At 53.4% G+C, this 13,984-nt stretch overlaps 1 protein-coding gene across 4 annotated transcripts in view; it reads right to left on the bottom strand.

Moving 5' to 3' along the window:
* IMPDH1 (inosine monophosphate dehydrogenase 1) overlaps positions 1–6,812 on the bottom strand; it is a 44,682-nt gene extending 37,870 nt beyond the window's left edge. The window contains exon 1 of one of the 4 annotated variants that reach the window (XM_078376781.1): positions 6,679–6,812. The gene's annotated coding sequence lies outside the window, so the exon portion shown is untranslated. The remainder of the gene's footprint in view (positions 1–6,678) is intronic. The other 3 variants (XM_073002347.2, XM_078376782.1, XM_073002352.2) reach the window with 3 other exon arrangements.
* Between the last annotated feature and the right edge of the window lie 7,172 nt (positions 6,813–13,984).

Genomic DNA, 13,984 nt, shown 5'->3' with positions numbered 1-13,984 from the left:
GATCCTCTCTTGACTCCATTCTCTTCTGTGTTCTGAAATCTCTGGCACGTGGAAATGCTGCATCAAAGGAATAGGACTGGGCTTCCAGCCAGTCCACCAAGGCCCTCCAATCAACCCCACAGCCTGGGGGCATGGAATGGAGTGGGGGACAGAGGGAGGTGCCCCATCTTTGCCCACCCGCAGAGGCGCCCTCCTGCCTTCTGCCTCCTGCTGCCACAGGGCAGGCCCGGCTGGGCTGACTCGGCCCCTGAGCAGGGCTGTGGAGATTAGAGCTCCACACGTCACGGCTCTATCCCGAAGCAGAAATAGCAAAGCAGCAGCTTTGCTGGGCAAGGTTGTGCCACAAAAAGTACACAGCACAACAGAGTATTTCCGGCGGTTTGTGTGCGAGCGACTAAACACCCACGTCCTGGTTTTGCAAAAGTGTGTGTGTGTGAAAGAGAGAGGAAGAGAGAGAGAGACAGAGAAAGTCAGACTGAGAATATCTCTTGTGTGCATCCTCTGGAATAAAGTCTACCTCTCTTTACATGGTGCCTCAGCTCCCCCCTCTCCTGCATCTAGGTTTCCGTTGTACATCCAATATGGGCCTAACTAGCCTCTGACCTGTAAAAATGGGGGCTTGCACTTTCCCACCTTCCACTCAGCTGAGGCTGGTGCCTGGAGGAGCCGGCGGGCAGGGCCTTTGGTTTCAGCCTTCCTTAGCAATCCCATCAGAAGCAGATTGCCGTATTTTTCGCTCCATAAAACACACCTTTTCATAAGACGCACCAATTTTTTAGGAGAAGAAAACAGGAAAATATAATCTGTTTTCTTCGCTCCATAAGACGCACAGACTTTCCACCCCCGTTTTGTGGGGAAAAGTGTGTCTTATGGTGCGAAAAATATGGTAGATTAGGCATCCTTCAGTCTCAAGAGACAATGGTAACATGCTCTGAATGGAGGACTTGGAACAATGTCTAGTGTGGTTGAGAAGGCCAATTCGAGAGTGACCATCCCTTCCACCCTGGAGACAATTAGAGTCTGTCCCCCGTCCAGCTCCCTGGTTTGCTGCTTTTGTGACTTCCTCTTTGCCTCAGCCTGCTGGGCCTCCAGGCTGAATGCTCAAAGGTCAGGGTTTCCCCATCTGGTTTGAGGGTCCAATTCCTAAGGCCTTCAGGTCCTGCTTGCAGATTGCTTCCTTGTATCGCAGCTGGGGGTCCTCCTTCTGGAGCGATTTCCCTGCACTAATTTCTCCATACAGGAGATCTTTTACATCCAACCATCAGCCATTCTCACAACATGCCCAAGCCAACATAGATGTCACTGTTTCAGTCATGTATATATGCATTTACTGGGTCATAACACTGGGGTTTTAAAAAAAGTTAAGTTCCAAAAAGAACCTTCGGTGGTATCTGTCTTTTTCTTTTAAGTGGCAGGGCATGTCACTCGACCTCATGAAGAGAAACTCCTTCCCCCCTCATCATATTCCTTGTGCACTTCATGGAAACCCTGCATTCTTCTCTGTCTTTGCCACCCTTCCAGCCTCACCCTACAGTTTTTCCTCCCCTCTCCCCCCACCCACCTTCATGTCCGCAAAGGGCTGAAGCCTGCCCACTCCTCCATCCACTCTTGCGGGTCCCAAAGATAAAATGTGGGGACTGGCAAGACAGCCGTCCTTCCCCCTACAGCTACGTTGGGGTGAAGACAGAGGAAGGGCCGAGGGGTGTGCAGAGGATCCCAGCTAGGGCTGCAGAGTCTGTACCTCCCCTTGGCTGCAGAAAATAATTGGGCTGACCATCAGAAAACGACCCCTTCCATACCTCAAACACCTTTAAAAATGCCATTACGGTCAGCAGAGGGCAGAGGCAACAGGACCACATAGCATAATGGGCATTTACAGCCAGAACTTCCCTGCTTCCCTCCCCCCATTTCATGCTCATCCAGAGCATGGAAGTTACTTTTCTGGCTATAAATCTTGGGAAATGACCAGCTGGGGACTCGGCATTAGTAGCTGACAAAAGTAACTTCCTCTAGTTCTATTTTTTCCCATGGGGTGTGTAGGCATCTGGAGAGTAAGGACAGGATTAAACGCCATCAGCATCTAGCTGGCCCTAGAGGGCCCATAGCTTTACCTGGCCCCAATCCAGCAGCTCTGCACATTGGAGACTGGGAGCGAGCAGGATGGGGGTGGGTGGGAGGGCTTTGCAGTTTCCCCCTGGATGTGTGAAATTTCCGCACATCCACATCTGGGTTCCTGCTGATGCTGCTTCACGAAATCCTCTTGGCTGGAACAAAACTGCCTTTCTGGCCAATTTCCCACAGGCATGCCCCCTCCCCCCGCAGTGGCCACCACAGGTATCGGGTGGGGTGGGGGGGTCTCCCCAATTCCCGTTAAGCCCTGCAAAGTCATGACGTCAGAGCTCAGGCCCTGAAGCGAAAGGCAGCCCACTAATGCCCCAGTGGTCCTTGCTGCACGCATCCACCCTGGGTCACAGCAGGATCTCCCCTCCCCCACCCCACCCCCGCCCAGCTCAACCCCAGCAGATGGAGAATCGTCAGATACCACTTACAGAAAAATTAAATCATAGCCATTGCTCAGCCGCTTAGACACCTTTTAATTCACTGCAAGAGCCACACGCACACGCACACAGAGAGAGAGAGAGAGAGTGCATTAACTCCACAGCCGCCACAAGTGGTCTCTTCTCTGCCCTATTTATTTGTCACCTCCACTTGCGTGAGCCTCCCCAGGCCCCCCCTCAATGGACGGTCACTCCGAGCCACCCACACCTCTCCCACAGGATGGGCACAATGGAACAGGGACCCTGACCCCACGTCCCCACCACCACCACCGCCACGGACCTTCCTGTGCTCCCTGGGATCAGCTCAGCATGCCATCTGGGCCGTGCCAGGGCTCAAGTAAGCCCCTGGCAGGGAAGAGCATTGAAAGAGGCCTCTCGGGTGGCTGACCTCCAGTTGCACCCTTTTGCACCCAGACAAGCCCCTGCAAACCTCCCAGAAGCCTGAGAACGACGGTGGCTTGCTTTCTGTGGCTGGGTTATCTGTCCACCTCAAGTGAAGGAGGCTGGGGGGGGGGGCGGAATCCCCCAGGCCTTTCAGCCAGCAGAGATGGTGGGTGGGGAGTTGATTTCATGCTGGCTGTCTTATTAAAAATGGGAGGAAACGTTCAAATGTGGTCCATGAATCCTACTGACCCCCCACCCAGGCTCACCTCACTGGCAGGGAGGTGTAAGAGGGATTGAGAGGGGGAGGTACCTAAAATGAGGGACAAGAGGAGGGAAAGGCCAGAAGTCGAAAGTGGCCTTGAGGGGAGGCGGGAAGGGAGGAATATGGCTGTGGATAGATGGACAGTCGGGTGGAAGCACGCATGCACACACCAGCCCTCAGAGGAGATGGTCAAAATCTCCTGTAGAAACCACAGGGACTTTGCAGAACAGCCACCCGCCTGTAACAAAGGAAGACACACCGCAGGCTGGATGGCCAAAGTGCTCATGGCCCACAGTCGGCGCCAGCAGGTGAAGCAGGCTCCAGATGCCCCCCCCCCACAGAGTCTCTGCTGTTTTCACCAGGAGACAGGCTCACCGAGGCAGGCTCAATGGGAACTGCCCCCCCACTTCCCCCCTCACCTTTGATGGTCACCCGTCAAAGATCAAGGGGTGGGCGATTCGGGAGGACGGTTGATCCTTTTGCGCATCAAAGGAGGGCCGTGGACTCCAAAAAGTGCCTGGAAGTGACGAAGCACCACAGAACAGGCGCATCCCAGCATTAAAACGCCAGAGGTGAGCAAGCCCAAGCAGCTGCTTTTTAAGGGTGCTGGTGGGGAAGCAGTTCTGACATGTTATTAATATGAAGAAGTTTGCTTGCTGACTGATTTAAGAAGAGAGCAAAACTACATTGTTTTTGACTGACATACAATAGCTAAGTTTCCCTGCTATGTTGTATTTAATCAATATCTCTTGCTAATTTTAATGGCTTTAACCATATTTGCTTAATTTTAATGGTTTTTACATTAGGGTTGATTTATCTGATTTCATTAATTATTTGTTATCTAAATAAGATTTTGTCTGTCTTTATTCTTTTAAAAGTAGATGTACCATCTTGAGTGGAAAAGCCAGGGTATAATGTAACAAATAAATAATAAATAGTAAACCAGTGAAAAGTGGACCCTATTGCTTTTTCGTGAGGCTTGTATACCTGGGTAAGTCTACACAGGAGGGAAGTTTTCAAGAGGAGAGAATGTCGGGACACGGGGGGTGAAGGGCCCAAACGGATGCCAAGTTTGGAGCTAAACCAACGCGATGCCAACTTGGCTGCATCCACCTCAGTGAGGACCACAGGACGAGCCCGGGTGCCCCTCTCCTTTTGTGCCATGTTGGTGGGGGGGGCCGTGGGTTGGTCTACCCCAGGGTCCCCTGACTCCCCATTCAGAAACAGAGATGACCACGGGCAGCCAAGGGCACTTTGGTGGAGAGGAGCCAGGAAGGGTTGCACGAACTGGCCAGGAAAGGCAGGCCTGACAGGCAACGGGGGTGAATGGGGGGGGTGGATGCGGGAGGCCGGTTTGTGTGTGTGTGTGTGAGAGAGAGGTCGCTCGATGGGGGCTCCCTGGCAGGGCCAGCAGTGAGGGGCCCAGAGGGAGAGGGCCTGGAAACACCACCTCGACGTCCCCCCCCTTTTAAAAATAAATTTATTAAACAAACATCCAACCTAAACTACATAAACCTAACACCACAATAAAATACTATTACATAATACACCAATGCCACCATCACCCTCAGGGCTAACATTAATAATACTTTAAATTTCATTCAGTCTATTCTCTCTCCAAAACTTCCTTGTTTCTTCCCTCGGTGTCTACCCCTTCCCTCTCCAAAATACCTATTCCAAGAATACACTCCATATTTTCTTAAAATCATTATTTTCAATAGGCCTCTTATTTTCACACCACATGTCAGTTTATCATTAATTGCCATATCCCATAGTTCTCTATACGATTCCTCTAAATTGAGTTGGTTATCATTTTTCCAGTTTCTTGCAAAAATTAACCTTGCTGCCGTAATCATTATTACTATTAAGTCCTTATTTCCTTTCAACAATTGATCCTTCTTAACCAAATTCAATAAAGCCATTGATGGGGACATTTGAATTCTTAATCCAGTTATTTCCTTTATTTCTTTAAAAATTTGCTTCCATTCTTGCTTTCTTAGTTCACATGACCACCACATATGTATATACATCCCCTTCTCTTTTTTACACCTCCAGCATAGTGATGATACATTTCTATTTAATATATTCAGTTTTACGAGAGTTACATACCACCTCCATATTACCTTATAAAATTTTTCTTTTACATGTTCTTCATAATTCTTTGGTCCCACATTTTATCCCATTCTTCTCCTATTACTTCTTTATCCAAATCATATTGCCACTGTGTTTTTAATCCTTGTGTATCCTGTTCGTCCTGAATTAATAATTTATATATTTGACTTACAGCTCCCTTTCTTTCTGTCTTTTGCTCTAATTTCAATCTTTTTTCAATAATCTCTTCAAATTTTGTCATTTTTCTACTTTTCCCTTCCTTACTATTCCATTCCCTTGTCCACCTTTCTATTTGAATCATATTAAACCAAGAAATCCCCTCTCCTCCCAAAATCTCTTTTATAGTTCCTTTATCTCTCATCTTCTCCATCCAGTTTTTTTACCCTATTTATCCCTTTATTTTTTGATATATTCTTAAGAGTTTGTTTTTTTAAAAAAAAAATCTAGGAAATGCTTAAATCCACCACCTGGGATAAAGGAGATACCGGTGGGCTCTATATACCTCTAAACTTTTTCCAGTTTTCTAATTTAAAAATTACATTATACCACCCCGGGGTCCCTGGGGGGGCACCTGCTCGGGAAGGGCCCGCTTGGCCCTGGGAGCGCATCCAAGGGCCTGCAGGAAGAGGTGGGTCGAGAAGCCACCCCGAGGACCCGAGGGACTCCGGGGCCCGGCCTGGGTCGACCCCCCATCCCCACCCGATGCCCTTCCCGGGAAGAAGAAGAAGAAGAAGAAGAAGAAGAAGAAGAAGAAGAAGAAGAAGAAGAAGAAGAAGAAGAAGAAGAAGAAGAAGAAGAAGAAGAAGAAGAAGAAGACGACGACGACACACCGGCCCTCCCTCCCTCCCTCTGGAACCGGGTCGTCCAAACCCTCCACCCCCCACTGCGGCATCCCCCACTGCTCCCCTGCCTCCCTGCCTCCCTCCCTCCCTGGGCTGGCGGCTCCCGGCACCGGAGTCCCTCGCGGGGTCCGTCGAGCAGGGCTCAGCCCCGAGGAGGAGCCACCCAGCTCATCCCCTGATGCGGAGCCAAGCGGGGCCCGATCCCGCCGGGAGTCACTCCTGCAGAGACCCCCCCGAAAGAAAACCTCCGGGGTGTGTTTGTGTGTGGAACCGAATGCCAAGCAACTCCTTGGCCGAAAGGAACTTGGCAAAGAGCAACAGCTGGCGCCGCAGTCCGCTCCGGGTCTCCTCGGAGTAAGCCCCGCTGGCTTCACGGAGACGCCCTCCCGCCCACCTCAGTCGGGGCGATGCCCAAGGGAGACCTGGCCGCCGCACCGGCCGGATCTCTCCCGGGGCGATGCCCCGCCGCCGCCGCCGCCCCCCCCCCCCGTCCACCGCCCCGCCGGCCGGCCGGGCTCACCTTTCCGACTCGTAGCCGGCCTGGAGGAGGCGGGCGCTGTACCTCTGCGCCGCCGTCTCGTGCCCCGCGTGGTGGGGCTGGGGGCCGCCGTCGGGGGCGCCGCCGGGGGGCCGCCGCTCCGTCGGGCCGGCCTTGGGCAGCCCGGGCTCCCGCAGGGGCCCCACGATCCGGCTGTAGTCGTAGAGGGGGGACCCGTCGCCCCCGCCCCAGGGCGCCCCCGCCGCCGCCGGCCCGTCCTCCTCCTCCTCCTCCATGGCCGACCGACGGCTCCCTGGGGGCGGGCGAGCGGGCGGGCGGGCTGCCTGGCTCCGGACCGCGGGAGGAGGGCGGCGGGAGGCGGGCAGGCGCGGCCGGCGGCAGGGCTGTCGGGCTTCTGCTCCTCTCCTGCCCCGCCTTGCCCTGCCTTGCCCTGCCCGCTCTGTCTCCACCCACCGCGGGCAGGAGTGGCGGAGACGCGGCCGGGCGGCTCAGAGCACGCCCCGCCTGGACAGGTACGGGGAAAGGGGGAGCGCCCGGGCGCCTTTCTCTCTCTCTCTCTCTTTAATTAATTAAAAGGAAAGTTGCAAATAACAGAAGTAAAACTAAAATACAAACTCAGTCGTGAGAAACGCTTCCCACCCGGGCCGCCGCCGCCACCTCGTACCCCTTGGGATGAAGTGACCAAGAGTACCGCTTTGTCCCCCCTTTCACCCCATTCCTCTCCAAAACTGCACGGATTCTTCTGCCCCCCCCCCCGGGTGCTCTTCCAAGGAGCCCTCCGTCGTACCCTGGGGCTGCCCTCTGTCCCTCTCTTTCTCCCCCCCCCAACCTGTAAAAAAGCACACGACCACGCCACACTTAACTCCAAGGCCAAATGTGGGACCTCAGGCCCACAGCTGAGTTCAGGAGGCCTCTGCGCCTATGCAGAGTGCAGGGTCTCTCCTGAGAGCTCTGGAATTAGGCCAAGGAGGGTGGACGGAGCGCTGGCTCTGGCTTCTCTTGAGAAACTGGACTCTGACCGCCGGTCCAGGTCAGAGGGAAAGTCGACCTGACCTGAGAGTCTTGCCAGTAGGACTCGCGCGCACACACAGGCAGGCGCTCTCTCTCTCTCTCTCTCTCCCTCCTGTGTAGTAATAGCAGACAGAGTGCCTCTAGCATCACCCCTGGCCATTAGCCATGCGGACCAAGACTGATGGGCCCTTGAGTCATCTGGAACAACATCTGGAAGTCCCCACAACCGGCACCCAGCCCCAAATCTGGGCCCCAAGACCCACCTCCTAGACCCACCTCCTACTCTATGCCCCATAAGTACCCATGCCCTTCACTCAGCCTCTTGCCTGCTGCCCCAGACGTGAAGGGCATTGGAGTGGACCCTGAGCCCATCTGGGAGGAGGGTCCCTCCTCTGCCCTCGTGATCTCGGTCACAGTGAGCCTCCCACGAAGAGGGGGAGCGGCTGCCCACAAGGAAGAAGGGCCACGAAGGGCCCAGAGGGCTTCGGAGGGCGAAGGAGGGCGAAGGAGCCCAAGGCCAGCCTGAGAAGCTTCAGCAAACAACGCCGCTGGAAAGGGTCTCTCTCAAGGGTCACGGAGTCCCACCCCTGGTGATGCCAGGGAGCCCTGCTTCTCTGAGGTCCTCAGCAGGTGGCCCTCCAACCTCTGTTTAAATTGCTCCCATGAAGGAGAGCCCATCGCCTCCGGAGGGCGAGAGAACGCCCTTCCACTGTGGGCCAGGGTGGCCTCAGCCAGCACCTCCCTCTCCTTCCTCCCTCCCCCCCTCCCGGCCACTGCCAGTGCCTTGCCAGCCTCCCCGACCCCCCCCCCACTCCACTGGGGTTCTCTTTTTCTGGCCAGGCCAGGCTCTTTGCTCTGATCCTGCTGACAACTGACACCAACAGAGGCAGCTGCTTAGCCTTGCGTTTGGGACCCAGGAGCCCCCTCTCCCTCCCTCCCTCCCTCCCTCTCTTTCTTTCTCTCTCTCCCTCCCCCAGGAGCGAGGAAGATGGCAACAGCAGAACACAAGCCACAGATGGAGAAGCTCCCTTGCAGCCTCCGGGGAGGTCCCCGCCGTGGATTCGTGCGTCGATCTCTTTCTCGTTGCTGCTGTTTCTGTGTACACAGAAAACTCTGCTGATCAGAGCTTGGGTGCCTCACCTTTGGGTCCATAGCAGGTGCGCGCAGGCACACACCCAGCAGCGACGCCACGTTCTTCAGCCCAGCGTCAGAAGGGGGCTTCTCCTGAACAAGGGCCTTGGCCTCTCAAGTCATCCAGGCGCACTGTGGTGTCACGCCAAAAAGGCACATCGTTTAAGTGAAGGGTGCGACGGTTGAAGCCCTCCCTCCAGTCGCTGGCTGGCAACGTGAAACAGGCCAGAGTCAAACCCACAATAAGGCGTCCCTGGGGTGGTGCAGGAAGGGCCAGGTGCCTCCAAAGGTGACCCAGGGACAGGAAAAGGAGGGCCTGAAGGCCGAGCTTCAACGGGCAGATTCTCAAAAGCTCGGAGTAAACAGCACAAGGCAAACCAGCAGCCGAGAGCGCTGGAGTCTCCTAGTGAAGGAGGCGCAGGCGGTAGCTCGGAGGACTGGCGGGGCAAACACCCGAACGTCCAAACCCCACCAAGCAAGGCAATAATGGAAGGGCCTCCTCCTGGCCTGGGGTTCCTTAAGGCTGGGAAACGCGCCACTGCGCACGCCACTGCGCCCGCCACCACTACCTTAATTTGGAAGTGCCTGGCCAGCATTTTTTTTCCCTCTCAAGCTGCTGCCATGACCACCTTGCCTCATTGCTCCTCCGGAGAAGGATGCACCCAGCTGAGTGGGCGCATGGATGTCCTTCATGCCCTCTTCTTAGGATCTACTCTCTGCACGCTTGGTGTGAACTCCCCCCACCCCCAGGCTGGGCGCTCTGGGCAGGAGAATGGGAAGGGAGGAAGGGAGGAAGGAAGGAACCGATGGAAGGAAAGAAGGAAGGAAATGAGAGTGGAAGAAGGAAGAAACTCAGGAAAAGAGAGAGGGGGAAGGGAGGGAGGGAGGGAGGGCAAAGTCGGGGCAAGAGCTGAGGCGGCTGAAGCCTGAGATTGCCGGTGGGGTCAGGAATGGCACCAGGGGGCATCCCCCAGTCAACGGCTCGGCCCCTGCTTGTCACTCTACTTTGTCCAGCTGGAGCCGCCCTTTGGCTGGACTCGGAGGCCACTTGTTCGCATTTCAAGCTGCCCAGACCTGAGCCGAAAGGGAAGTTACCCACCCCCCGCAGGGGTGCTCAGCCTGGGGGTGTCTCGGCCCCAGCGGTTCTTTGCCACAGCCCTGCTGGGCTCCCCTGCCATGGCTGCCACTGACAGCGCCAGCCGTGCCAGGTTAGGAGATTAGTGGCAAATGAGGACCCACAGGGAGGGAGGGAGGGAGGGAGGGAAGGAAGGGGGGGGAGCAGGCCAGGAGGCCAAGCCTCTTAGCAGCTCCTGTTGCTCAGCTGCCAGCCTTGGCTTGCAGGCCAAGGACACTTGGAGGGATTATAGGAAGAATCCCACCCACCCACCCCCAAGGGTGGAGCCAGCAACGCCTGGGCCCGGCTGGGCGGCAGAAAGGTACAGGAACTGAAGGTGTGTGTGTGTGGGGTGAGGATCCTCTGCTCAAGGAGACCCTCTGCCTTCCATGCCTCAGGTTCTCAATTGGGTCTCCAACACCATGGGAAGGGTTGGTTGGGAAAGAGAGAGAGAAAGAGAAAGAAGAGGATTCCCTGCCCCACTCACCCACAGGGGCAGCCTAGTTTTCCTACTGCCAGGAGTGTGTGCGTGTTGGGGGGGGGGAAGAGCTTCTCTGCTTGGCATCAGAGAGGAGGGAGGGAGGGGGCTGTGGTGCCTAGTGGCAATCCCTTCCAGAAAGGAGGGCGGGCCCAGGCTCCTTGGCACGTCATCCCTCTCACGTTCTGCCTTTTTGGAATTGCAGAATTAGGGGCCGCATCCTGCTGCGAGTTCCGAGGAGAGTGTAACCCAAAGAGATTGACCAGCTGGACTGCCTGGCTCTGGCCTCCAGCTGGGCTGTCGATAGGGAGACAGGCCGCTCCGTTTTTAGAAGGTCTTCTTAAAAACGTCTAGGATGCTGTTCGGATACAAAATGCCAAACAATGATGAACAAATGGGCAAGGGTATCTCATCCCGCGGCAGGCTATGTGGCGCTTCATCGCCTGCTTTGTCTCCATTTGAACCTCTCTACGGGCCTTCAAGGTCATCTGGATTCACCCCAGGAGTCTGGATGGCGAGGGCCCCTTTCCTGTCCTTTCTCTCCCCTCTCTTGCCCCCCCACTCCATCGCTCAGCTGCCACCTTGCTGTTGTTTTACTTGCTTTTGCTGTTGTTTTTATTGTCATTATTATTATTATGTGCTGCCACATTGCTTCTGATTTACAGGGAGCCTATGACTTCATGACCTCCAGAGGGTCCTGTATAGGCATCTTTCAGTCTCGAGAGACTATGGTAACGTGCTCTGTATGGAAGTCTTGGAACAGCGTCTAGTGTGGCCGAGGAGGCCAATTCGGGAGTGACCATCCCTTCTTCCACACTGAAGACAGATACCGTCTGTCCCCTGTCCAGCTCCTTGATTTTGCTGCTTTCAGGACTGCCTCTTGGCCTTGGCCTGCTGGACGAGGGTCTCTTCAAATGGGTCCTCTATGAACAGCCCTAATCTGGTCTTACAAACGAAGAATGGTAGCTTCTTTTATGGGTTTGATTCATTTCATGCTCGTTCTTCCTCCTTTCCTGCTGCCTTCAAACTTTCCCAGGCGATCACCTGTTCCTCTGATGTGCTCAAAGTAATCAGGGCCTCAGTTTAGCTACGTTCGGGTACCATGACGCATGCAAACACATGACTGCCAAAATCTTTGGTGGCTGTGGCTCAGTACTTAACTCATTTTGAAAATCCTTCCTTTTATTCATTGGTGAGTTTCGATCAACCCTACTCTGTTTTATCACTTTAGCCTCAACTTGACTCTTCGCTTTCCAGCCTGCATTTCAGTAAATTGGGGCGTTCGTGTTCCTGCATCACAGAGAGCCTGTCTAAGTCCCCAAATACAGGACCTCCATTAATTCAGCAGGAAGCGTGGGGCCGAGGGAGATTTCCAGGATCCAAATTCTTATTGAACAAACTGGCATAAAATGTGGGGCAGAGGGAGATTTCAAGGAGCCAAATTCTTATTGAACAAACTGGCATAAAATGTGGGGCAGAGGGAGATTTTATCAATGCCAGCCCAGGGTGGATGTCTTAAACCAGAAGCCTCCTCACCTGTTGAGCAAAGAGGGGGGGGGGGGAGCTGCCCCTGAGCCCCTGGAGGCAGTTCCTGGGCAGAACTTAATGTGAGGCCGGAAGGCATGGAGGCAGCAACACAACGAAGACAGCTATTTGAGGAGGGTTTGCAATCCTTGGGGACCAGCCGGGCTGGTGGGCAATGCCTGAATATATCAAATAGACATCCCCCAAAATGGCAGGTTTTCCCGTTTGCCAAACTCAGCATCAGAACTTGGAGTCTTCTCTATTTTGTATGTCTGGAGCTGATCCTAGAAAAGTTGTTGTGGGATTTGGCACGACCGATTCAAGGTTCTGGTGGGTCCTGGGCAAAAATGTAATATTGCGCGTGCCCCTTTCCTCCTCGTTCCCCCTCCCTTACCTTTCACCTAAATGGATCGCACAACATGAACAATGTATTGTAACATCAATAAGACCGACTCGCTAAGGTCATCTTGGTAGCAGTCAATAAGTGAGCCCTGCTTAGGGAAACACACAAACAACATAACAATAAAAAGAAAGTCTAGCTTACAACCCTTAGCAAACCTTCAGGGATAGAAAATAAATAGTGTCTCCAGAGAAAAACCTGCAATAAGAAGAAGGGTCTTGGTGCGCAAGGGCTGCCTCCCACAGGGCCCAAATCAACCCTTTGGATCTCTCTCTGTGTGTGTGTGTGTGTGTGTGTGTGTGATTGTGCGTGTGTGTTTTACGTAGAAAAAAAATTGGGGTGGGTGTAGGTGGGGCTGCCAAAGCCTGCCAGATCAGGCCTTTATCAAATATCTGCTGCCCCCACGCGGCCTCAGGTGGCACAGCAGCGTTTATGAACCGCACTGCTAGGATGAACCGATGCTCGGGCGCGGGGGGGGGGGGGGCGAGGCGCTTCTTTGCCAACGCATCCTAGTGTTCGCTCAAGGTTATGCCGCTCAGATGAAGCAGCCAGGAAATAGAAGAAGTGTCACCGGTGAGTCTTCTTTGCTCTGTGACAGGCCCGGTTCCCATTTCAGAAAGCCTATGTAGCAATTTATGAAGCCACTGGCAATGGTGCGGCTAAAAAATATTGTAAATAAATAAATAAATAAATAAATAAATAAATTTATTGATTTATTTCGTATCTATCTCGCCCACCCAGTGGCAAGCCACGACTTTGGGTGGCTAAGAGCAAACAGACAGACATACACACCCAACAAGTGGGTCCTCGATCAAAACAAGCCAGAACTAAGCAAGGCAATGGAGGCTGTGTCCTATTCTGGGTCCACCAAAAAAAAAAAAAAAGGGCAGGATTGATGCTGGAAAGGGTGGAAGGCAGCAGAAAAGAGGAAGATAAGATACAAGATGGACTGAGTCCCTAAAGGAAGCCACAAGTTTTGAGTTTGCCAGACAGAACCTTTTGGATGTCATTCATTCATAGGGTCGCCATGAGCTGCAGGTGACTTAATGGCATATTAAAAAGGCTTTCAGGGTAAGCGAGATAATTAAGGAGTGGTTTTCACCAGTTCCAACCCCCCCCCCACTGAATTTCCATGGCTAAGTGTGGATTTGAGCCCAGACCTCCTGAGTCCTAGTCCCTCCCTCTGTCTACTCCACCAGACTGGGCATCCTATCACAGTTTTAGGGATGTCTAATGATTTGCAGCACTGAATTAATAACAGCACTTATGTCGTCCTTGAGTCCAGTGTCTTGAGCTTGCCAGACCTGATATCCATGTTCTGAAGTCTCTAGTACTTTCCTCCTGAACACGAATCAAAACGGAACCGAAGCAGTTTTGGGGATATGAAGTTGCCATTCATCTTGGGCAAGAGCATTGGCATTCAACGTCCCCGTTTTCACACTTAAAGAAAAGAAAGAAACAGATAAACATCAGTAAAAACATTTTTATAATTAGTACAAACATTTCTGGTAGTTTCCAAACGACTAGACCAACAACGTCCCAAAGGGCAGGACAGACGTTGACCTTCATGCAGCATTTTTCATGCTGAAGAAATGTACAAAGGACGCGGGTGAATGAAACTATTGCTTGATGGATTTTATGACATCCACAGCTTTTACAGCAACCAGAC

Source organism: Pogona vitticeps, chromosome 5, assembly GCF_051106095.1.
Source record: "Pogona vitticeps strain Pit_001003342236 chromosome 5, PviZW2.1, whole genome shotgun sequence".
NCBI classification, from domain to species: domain Eukaryota; kingdom Metazoa; phylum Chordata; class Lepidosauria; order Squamata; family Agamidae; genus Pogona; species Pogona vitticeps.
Note: the sequence above shows the minus strand (reverse complement) of the source record. Positions and strands in the feature narration are given on the sequence as shown.